The sequence below is a fragment of the Xiphias gladius genome, chromosome 24, assembly GCF_016859285.1.
Source record: "Xiphias gladius isolate SHS-SW01 ecotype Sanya breed wild chromosome 24, ASM1685928v1, whole genome shotgun sequence".
Taxonomy (NCBI): Eukaryota; Metazoa; Chordata; class Actinopteri; order Istiophoriformes; family Xiphiidae; genus Xiphias; species Xiphias gladius.
Genome location: NC_053423.1, coordinates 5,837,286 through 5,845,451, shown reverse-complemented (window position 1 = coordinate 5,845,451; position 8,166 = coordinate 5,837,286).

Genomic DNA, 8,166 nt, shown 5'->3' with positions numbered 1-8,166 from the left:
GAGCGAGCCCTTCATACAGAAGATTTGTGGGAAACTCCATTATGACGAGTGAAAGGCGGTGGGTCTTCCTGCTTAGAAATTGATCAGGTCATTCAAATTCCGTCCTGGAGGGAAGCAAAAAGGATTGGGTTTAAGACTGGCTGAGAATAACTATGCAGTGACACAGCTTGCCTGTTGATTTCATTCTCGCTATCGGAGCAGAAAAACAAACTATACAGCCATTTTTCAGCAGCACTGACACAGGCCAGTGCACGGGAAGGCTAATGAGTGATCCAGTCTGATGTTTGTAGCTCCCTAACTCACAGCGGACTGTGGATTTGCATACAGCCCAATGTTGGTTATTCTCTAAGGCAAGAAGTTTGACAAGGAAACCTGGGGACACTTGTAATGGACACTTCAATGACTAGGCCTACTTCTATTAAGCAGGCTGTTGACGCCACACAATTTGAAGCCCCTTGGCATTAACGGTCCAGGTAGATGTGAAAGCAAGGCGAAAATATTCTCGAACAGGTGGCGACTCCCCGCTTTTGACAAGACACCGACCGTCATCACGTTCCCCTGACCTTGTCCGACTGGAGGCTGGCAACCCTGCGCTGATCAAAGTTCACCAAGCTGAGACAGCAAAGCGTCTGTTCACACTTCAGAAGGGAGAGGGAGGAACAGAGAAGGAGAGGGGGTGGTAAGCAGCAGTGTGTGAGCTGTGATTTTCACCCTAATCTTCTATTTTGAGAAGTCATCAACTTTGCAGGGTGTAGTTACAGTAAAGTATTTTCAGTTTTTGTTCTGTGGAAATTGTTTTTCTTCCCAGCTTACCTCTGCTATTTGTGAACAATTTAAGAAATCAAAAATCTGCCGTTTTGAAGACTCCTATTTATTACATACTCCAGAGAGGTATCTGTGCTGAGCTGAAAGAGTATGCTTGCTGAGCTGCATCAAGCCTCTCAGTGGGAGTTAACACTCAGGAGTAACCTTGTAGACATGCACATAGTTACATAAATGTGATGGCGATTTAACATAACAACGTTATGTCTTTTACTGGAAAGTCACCATGAAAATCTTACAAGGTTGGTCTTAAAAACATTTCCCCGACATTTCAAACACAGGTCAAGTCTGGCTTGAGGGCTGTCATATTAAAGGTAAAAAACTACAGCAGCACGAGGTACACGCACAGATAGAAATTAAATGCACGACTTGTTCGCTTTCTTGATAGCACTCTATTACCCTCACCAAGCACATCAGCCAATCGTGCGGAAACAGCGCAATGCATAAAATCATGCAGTCACAGGTCAGAAACCTCAATTAATGTTCACATCAAACATCAAATTATAGAAAAAAATGTGATCTCAGTGACTCTGTGGCATGATTGTTGTTGCCAGACGAGTGTTTCTGAAACTGCTGATCTCCTGGGGTTTAACTCACACTACAGACTCTAGAGTTTACCCAGAATAGTATGAAAAACAAACTAGGAAGACCTGAAGTTGGTGACTGGAAAAATGTAGCCTGGTCATCTGATCAATCTGGATTTCTGCTGAGGCTCACAGAAGGTAGGGTCAGAATTTGGCGTCAACAGCGTGAATCCATGGACCCAACAAGGCTGGTGGTGGTGGAGTAATGGTGGGGGGGGGTGTTTTTTGCTGTTTGGGCTTCTTTATGGTCTGAATGCTACAGCCTATCTGAGTATTGTTGCTGACCATGTGCATCCCTTTATAGCCACAATTTACCATCTAATGATTATGACGGGATGTGGTAGAACGGGAGACTGGCAGCATGAATGTGCTGCTGACAAATCTACAGAAATAATGTGATGCAATCATGTCAGCATGAACCAGAGTCTCAATGGAAGGTCTCCAACATCTTGTGGAATCCAGGCCACAAAGAACTGACACTGTATTGAGAGCAAAGGGTATTAGTACGGTGTTCCTAATAAAGGGCTCGCTGAGTGTGTATTCCAAGTATTCAAGAAAACAAAATAATAATATAATAATCCCTAATAAACCATGAAAAAAAAGGATAATCTTCTCATGTTAGATTAGTCTGTCTCCCTCCTTATATTTTAAATTGTCATTCATGGGTAAATTTATGATCCTGGAGCAAAATGCTTTACATACAGCCTGTGAACATATGTGAGTCCCAGTTTAATGTCTTGTCATTCAGGGCTTGTGCACTGTTATGCTTCATTAAATAAGCAGCAAAATTTTCCATCTAATAAACAATGAAACTGATGAGAAAATGTATTACGGGAGTCAATGGTGAGAAGTGGGGGTGAACATCCCTCTCGCTCACAGCAGTCATTGATTGAGGCTTTAATAGTAGAATAGGTTTTAAAATCCTCCACCGATGCAGCTTGTCGGAGAAAAGAGAACACTCTTCTTCGGTGATACTTTTACTTGTACATTCACGGCTAAATTGCAGAGGTTCCTTCTGCGTTGGCATCCCTGCTGTGTTAACAGAGCGGCAAAAGTTGGTCTTGACGTGGCCTAAAGGCATGAGGAGGTTTTACATCTCCTGTATGTCTGAATGACAAAAAGCCATTGCTTTTACAGACATATGAAGCCAGCAATGTTATGTATTCCACGTCTGAAAAAGGGCTTTAGAAACCCTTAATGTAAAATAAAGCTGCCTAACTGCCCAGTTTCTTAATATGAACAATATTATGTGAAAACCAGAAACATGAAAATACTGAATCTCTGCTATCATCAGCATTCATTATCTGAAACTGCACCCAACGGGATGAATAAGAAGAGATGTTAAAGGCAACCGAGACGAAATCCAGAGGGACTCTCTGTGAAATTCCTGCTCCATAACTAATAATATCACTCAGAGAGTAAAAAAATGAAAAAGCTCCAGATTTTACATTTGATGGCATCACATCTGTGAGTCGTCATGCTCTAGTCTCTGGCTTCGGTGGAGAGTATTTCATTTTCACAGATATTGACTTTCAGTCAGTACTGCATTTTAATAAAAAGGGAGACATGGTTATGTTTGCTGCTCCAGCACATAAAGAGGATTCTAGGGGGCGTGCAGGGATTGAAAGGTGTGGGCAAGGTCTTCTCACAAGATTTAAATAATAAAATATGGTTCTGAAATCTGTCCATTATGAAAATAATACTGCCTCAGTTGTCAGATGCAGTTAATCAAACTGAAGGGGGATAGTATAAAATCACATACAATATAACAAACATTACTTTTTGGTCTCGTAAAATCATAAATCTAAAACCATGTTTACTGTAAAAACATCTAACTTCAACCTTTTTTATATGTTTATGATTCAAATGAGGGTTCACCTGGCAATAGTCTGTGACCCTTGGTTTCATGAAACCCTTCAAAATCCAGTGGATAAAATAGGAGATGCAACATGGTCAAATTTAAAATGTGGCTGTTTATCTAACTCCTGACATTTTGAAGGTGAGAGTTTTTTTCTTTTTTTTCCCCAACAGCAATGTGTTATTTATTTATTTTTAAACTGCAATGGAGTATCTGCTTTTCAAACTACTGATATTTACACATCCTGATTTGTGTATGTGACCAGCATCTTCACACAGATCATCAGAGGGAACAAACGACACTTTATCATCCAAAACAGAGACATTCAAAAGTTGTGAAACCTTGAAAGGATATTGTGTTATTCTATGTTTTTCTTCTACAAATCCCATGAACAAACCAATGCCAACTATAAGTTGATCCTACTAACAAGTATTGTCTCTGTAACTAGAGCTGGACATATCAGACATTCACCATCCTGCTACGAGTGCACCAAATGTGTATTAATCCGCAGCTGAAAATAGTTCCGTACAAATACATTATTTACTCCTGTTTGAGTAAAGTTTGTAACAAACTACAGCGACCAGCTGTTTGCCATCAGTAGAAACCAACGCCAGGGTAGAAAAGTCAGCAATTTTTGAGAAATGGACTAATGCATTGTTGGTTTTGGTCATGAGACAAAAAGAACAATATATAAAACCTTATTCTTTACGCCTGGGGTATACTACAGGTATTTTATTGCTTATGTGTTACATCAAAAACAATAACCCCAGTGTGCCTCAGTTCTGTTTTTGGTTTGAGGAAAAACTTTAGAGCCCCTGAAAACCTGGTTTCAAATCAGTTTCAAGTATTTCTCTGTGACATTAAATATTCATGACTAAATAAGCAACAAAGACTGTGTGGGTGTTGTGGGATCCAACACGTACTTAGTGGCATGAGCAAACAACCCTGCAACTGTCATCAGATTTTGATTCAGATATAGAGGAAAAATCCTGACTGGTGCTTGTAAATACATACGTAACACACATATGTAACCTTTATCCAATTAAGCCCTGCCCACACCTAGCCAGTAAGAAAGACCCAGACAAAACAAAATAAATACAGAACACCTGCCATGTGATATAACCGAAGGTGTGTGAAAATTGTGTATTATTGTTTATTTGTGTGTTGTTGTCATTAGTAATTTTAAGATTTCGGTTTGCCTCTCAAAGTCATTTTGGATCTGTTGGTCTGTGCAGCATTTCTGAACTCGATTTTACTGAGACACAGTGAACCTAACTACTGCCGTGACATTTTTCGAAATGACATGACGCTCCCTGCCAGGGTAAAATAGCACATCATTTGGCTGCACTTTGTCCATGTGTTAGACACGCTACCTCACAGAGTGGCACTACTGTACATGTGGATTTTGATGAAATGATGCATCTAACCACTGCAGGGGCCCATTTGTGTCCTTGTTCCATTGTAAATTTGATTTTTGTGAATTATTGTGGTGATTGCTACATTGCTACATAGCAGAAAATGTCCATTACTTATCTTTCCATTTACACTATCCCCTGCCTCTTTTATGTCCTTGTTGCTGTTAGGGTAACTGTTTTTAACATAACTCTGACGGACCTTTACTCATTTGCCCTGGCTCAGCGGCTGATTATAACTCTAATTTTATTATGGCAGAATTGCATTACTCACTTAGACATTCTCTCATTACATTTCCACTGATTACTGCAGACTCTTATCTATCACGTCCCTCACATCCATCCATGTACCCGCAGTTGCCAGGAGCAATAAAGTTTCCCTGGTGTGCAAACTCCCTGTGAGGCTTCCTTATTCAACTCAAGGGGAGTTTGAGATGAACCTTCACACTATGACTCTGAGCTATTCCCTTAGCTCAGGCTTGCTATTCAAACACCTTAACGCAGAGCCCCCGCTTTCCCCCCTTAAGGAGCTCTAATCTTGGAAAAAGTCGTCTCATTTCTCATTGTCTGACAGTATCATACAATATCATACATTCTATATCACCTTGTTGCAGCACCAGTCATTTGATGTTTAGTGAAATATTCAGAACCAGCACCCAAGCACTATTCCATCAAGTGAAAATATTCCATCGCTTGTGCATTTCATGTACATCTCCCCAAAATTCAGTTTGGTATCTTTGGATACTTCTCCACTAGAATTTGAAATGAAATTCTGTTAGTTTTGAACAATGTTTACGTGCAGAGCATAAGTTTGTAATGACCGGCCCCCTGGAAGGTCACCCGGAGGTTTAAAATAGTATTACTAGCACCCAGGCTATAATATACTGTTAGCTGATCTATAATTAGGTGTTTAGCTAGTGCAGATAAAGCTGAATTCATGTGCTATGTATCTGGGAACTTACATATACAGTGGTTAGCATGTAGATGATAAATAATTCAAATGCATTTCCAAAGTCTCGAGGAAATGAAACACTGTGCAAGTTGCAATTTGAAAGAGCACAATTTTCGAATCACAAGAGCTGCTCTTTCATTTGTAACTTACATAGCCTGATATACAAGCTGACAGCGTCTTAGAAGCTGTAGCATGTGACTGTTTGAGCCAGCAACTGTTGATTTTTCCAGCTATAATGACAAATGTCGCCAGCAGATTTACTTTACTGCAGTTATTTTACATTAATCTCTGTGAGTTAACAGAACAACAACAACAACAACAAAAAAGCTAGTGCACATTTCCACTTGGCTAAAAATAGAAGAAACACCAATCTGTATCATTTTTTATGTATGAAAAAATAAGGAGTGGGCTTTGTCTTTCATCTTTAGATGATCTAACAGGTTGCCTAGCAGTGTTAATGACATACAACTGAAGAACAGAATTGTTGGAAAACTCCTGATTAAACTTTATGATACTTCTCATCCCATCTTTATTTTGAGCTTATCACCTTAAAAGCTCTACATTTGGACCAATGCATGAATGTGGTAACGAAACCAGCAGATGCATAAAACGCACATGATATGAGGTACAGGGGCACAGTTTGTACAAGAGAAATAGCTCTTCCCAGCTCAGTATCAGCCAGCTGATGATTTTTAGATTAGAAAAGCCCCTGCTGCTGCAAAACCAAACACAGGTAAAGGTAACTGCAGCACCAGCCTCCCCTGAAAATTGGTTTTGATGTTTACTCTCAAATGGAAAATCACCAACCATTTTCATGCAGTCAAATATTTTTTCCCCGCGCTTCGACTGATAGCAAGGTGGACAGAATGTAAAGCAGCTCTGATTATTGATATGCGTTGTCAGGCACGTTCCCGGTCCAAAATGAGAAGTCTGTCTCATTAATGATTAACAAAAAGGAAGATGTGGGATTCCTCTGATGGAATGAAATGGGTAGTCGATTCACACATTTGTCAAACACAAAATATGTGTTCCCATGACACTGGTGATTTTTTCTTCTCAAGTTTCCTACGTTTTTATCTCTATGTTTTGATGAGGCCATTTTGCATGCAGACAAATGTTTATCCTGCACTTTCACTGATAGCTAGATCCAGCCAGGAAAAGAATGTAAAACAGGCCCCAGTATTAATGTGTTTTGTCAAGGAAGTTCTCCTGCCTGTCCTATTAATCATGTGCACCAGGGAAAGTGAGGGAAGCCTCGAATGAAATAAACCAGTCCATTTGCATTTTTGTCAACATAAATATGCCTAGCATGATGCCGATGGTTCCTTATGTTCAGAGTTTTTGATCATAGAAGGTTTTTTAGGGCACCAGAGGGATACATTTTTCCTCCTCATGCAGATGTGAAAATATCAGCCACAAAAGGAGATCAGAGGCCAAAGCAGCATGTTTACTGAGGACTGACTACACATTGCAACAAAATAGCTTACAGTGTGGAAGAATCCTCCAAAGATTTCAAAGATTTGGCACACAACTTGGAGACACGTTTCAAACAGCCTGTTTCCAAATGCAAGCGGTCCTATTCAACTGCATGGCACGAAGACGCTCTCTTTGTTTAATTTCTGCCAAGCTTTATTCAGACATCAGGCGGGATGGCAGATCTGTCATTACAGTACAGGGCTGATTTCTTTTTCTGTGTCGAGTGATTTCTCTATCAGTGTGTCAGTCAGACCCACTGAGGAGTTCAGTCTGTCTCTGATCTTGTTCCAGCTCCACTTCTGCATTTGGAAAAAATCCACTTCTGTCAAGAAGAACATGAAAAGCAGACTGTCCTCTCCAGAGATCAACAGCAGGGGTTGTTTGTTCATACTTAAAAGAGCCTATGTTTATGTTCAGTACCATAGCACAGTAGGAAGTGGTGGGATGTCCTTATAGTGGATTAAAAATCTAAAAGTATGTGGAGGTCTGGGTAGATGGCACAAAGTGTTTGACTTGGAAGCCCATTACTGGCTTCATGTCTTCTACCTATGTGATGCTCTCCTTTAACTATGATTTTTACTTATAAGCCTAACCAAGGAGTTTTTGTTGCCTAAATGTCCCCAAAGTCTAACCACAGAGGTGGCAGATCAGAAAAAAGCTCACGGACTGTATTTTGTTGTTCAGGATTAAGCCCTTGTCAGACAGCTGACTCAAACCCTCCACCCAACAGTTACAGAGTCAACCCGCCCAGCGACCATAATACTGTACATCTGCAAGGGATTGATATTCTTGATCAGTACCGATGACTTGACGATTATGTGTCTGAGTGCTAACATTTTTAGCTTTCACTGACCACTTTCTAGCCTGTGCTCCCTGACTCCCTGCCCCAGAAGATTCCAATCCTTTCTCCCAACCTATCTGCAGCTCCACAGTTGAGGATGGTGCCATAAGTAAGCAACACATCTAAGCAGTATTGGTTAAAGCAGTTTTAAGATCTACTTTTTATGCTAATATTGAATCATATAATATGAAAGGGTTGCTAATGCTACTGAATCCCCTGAG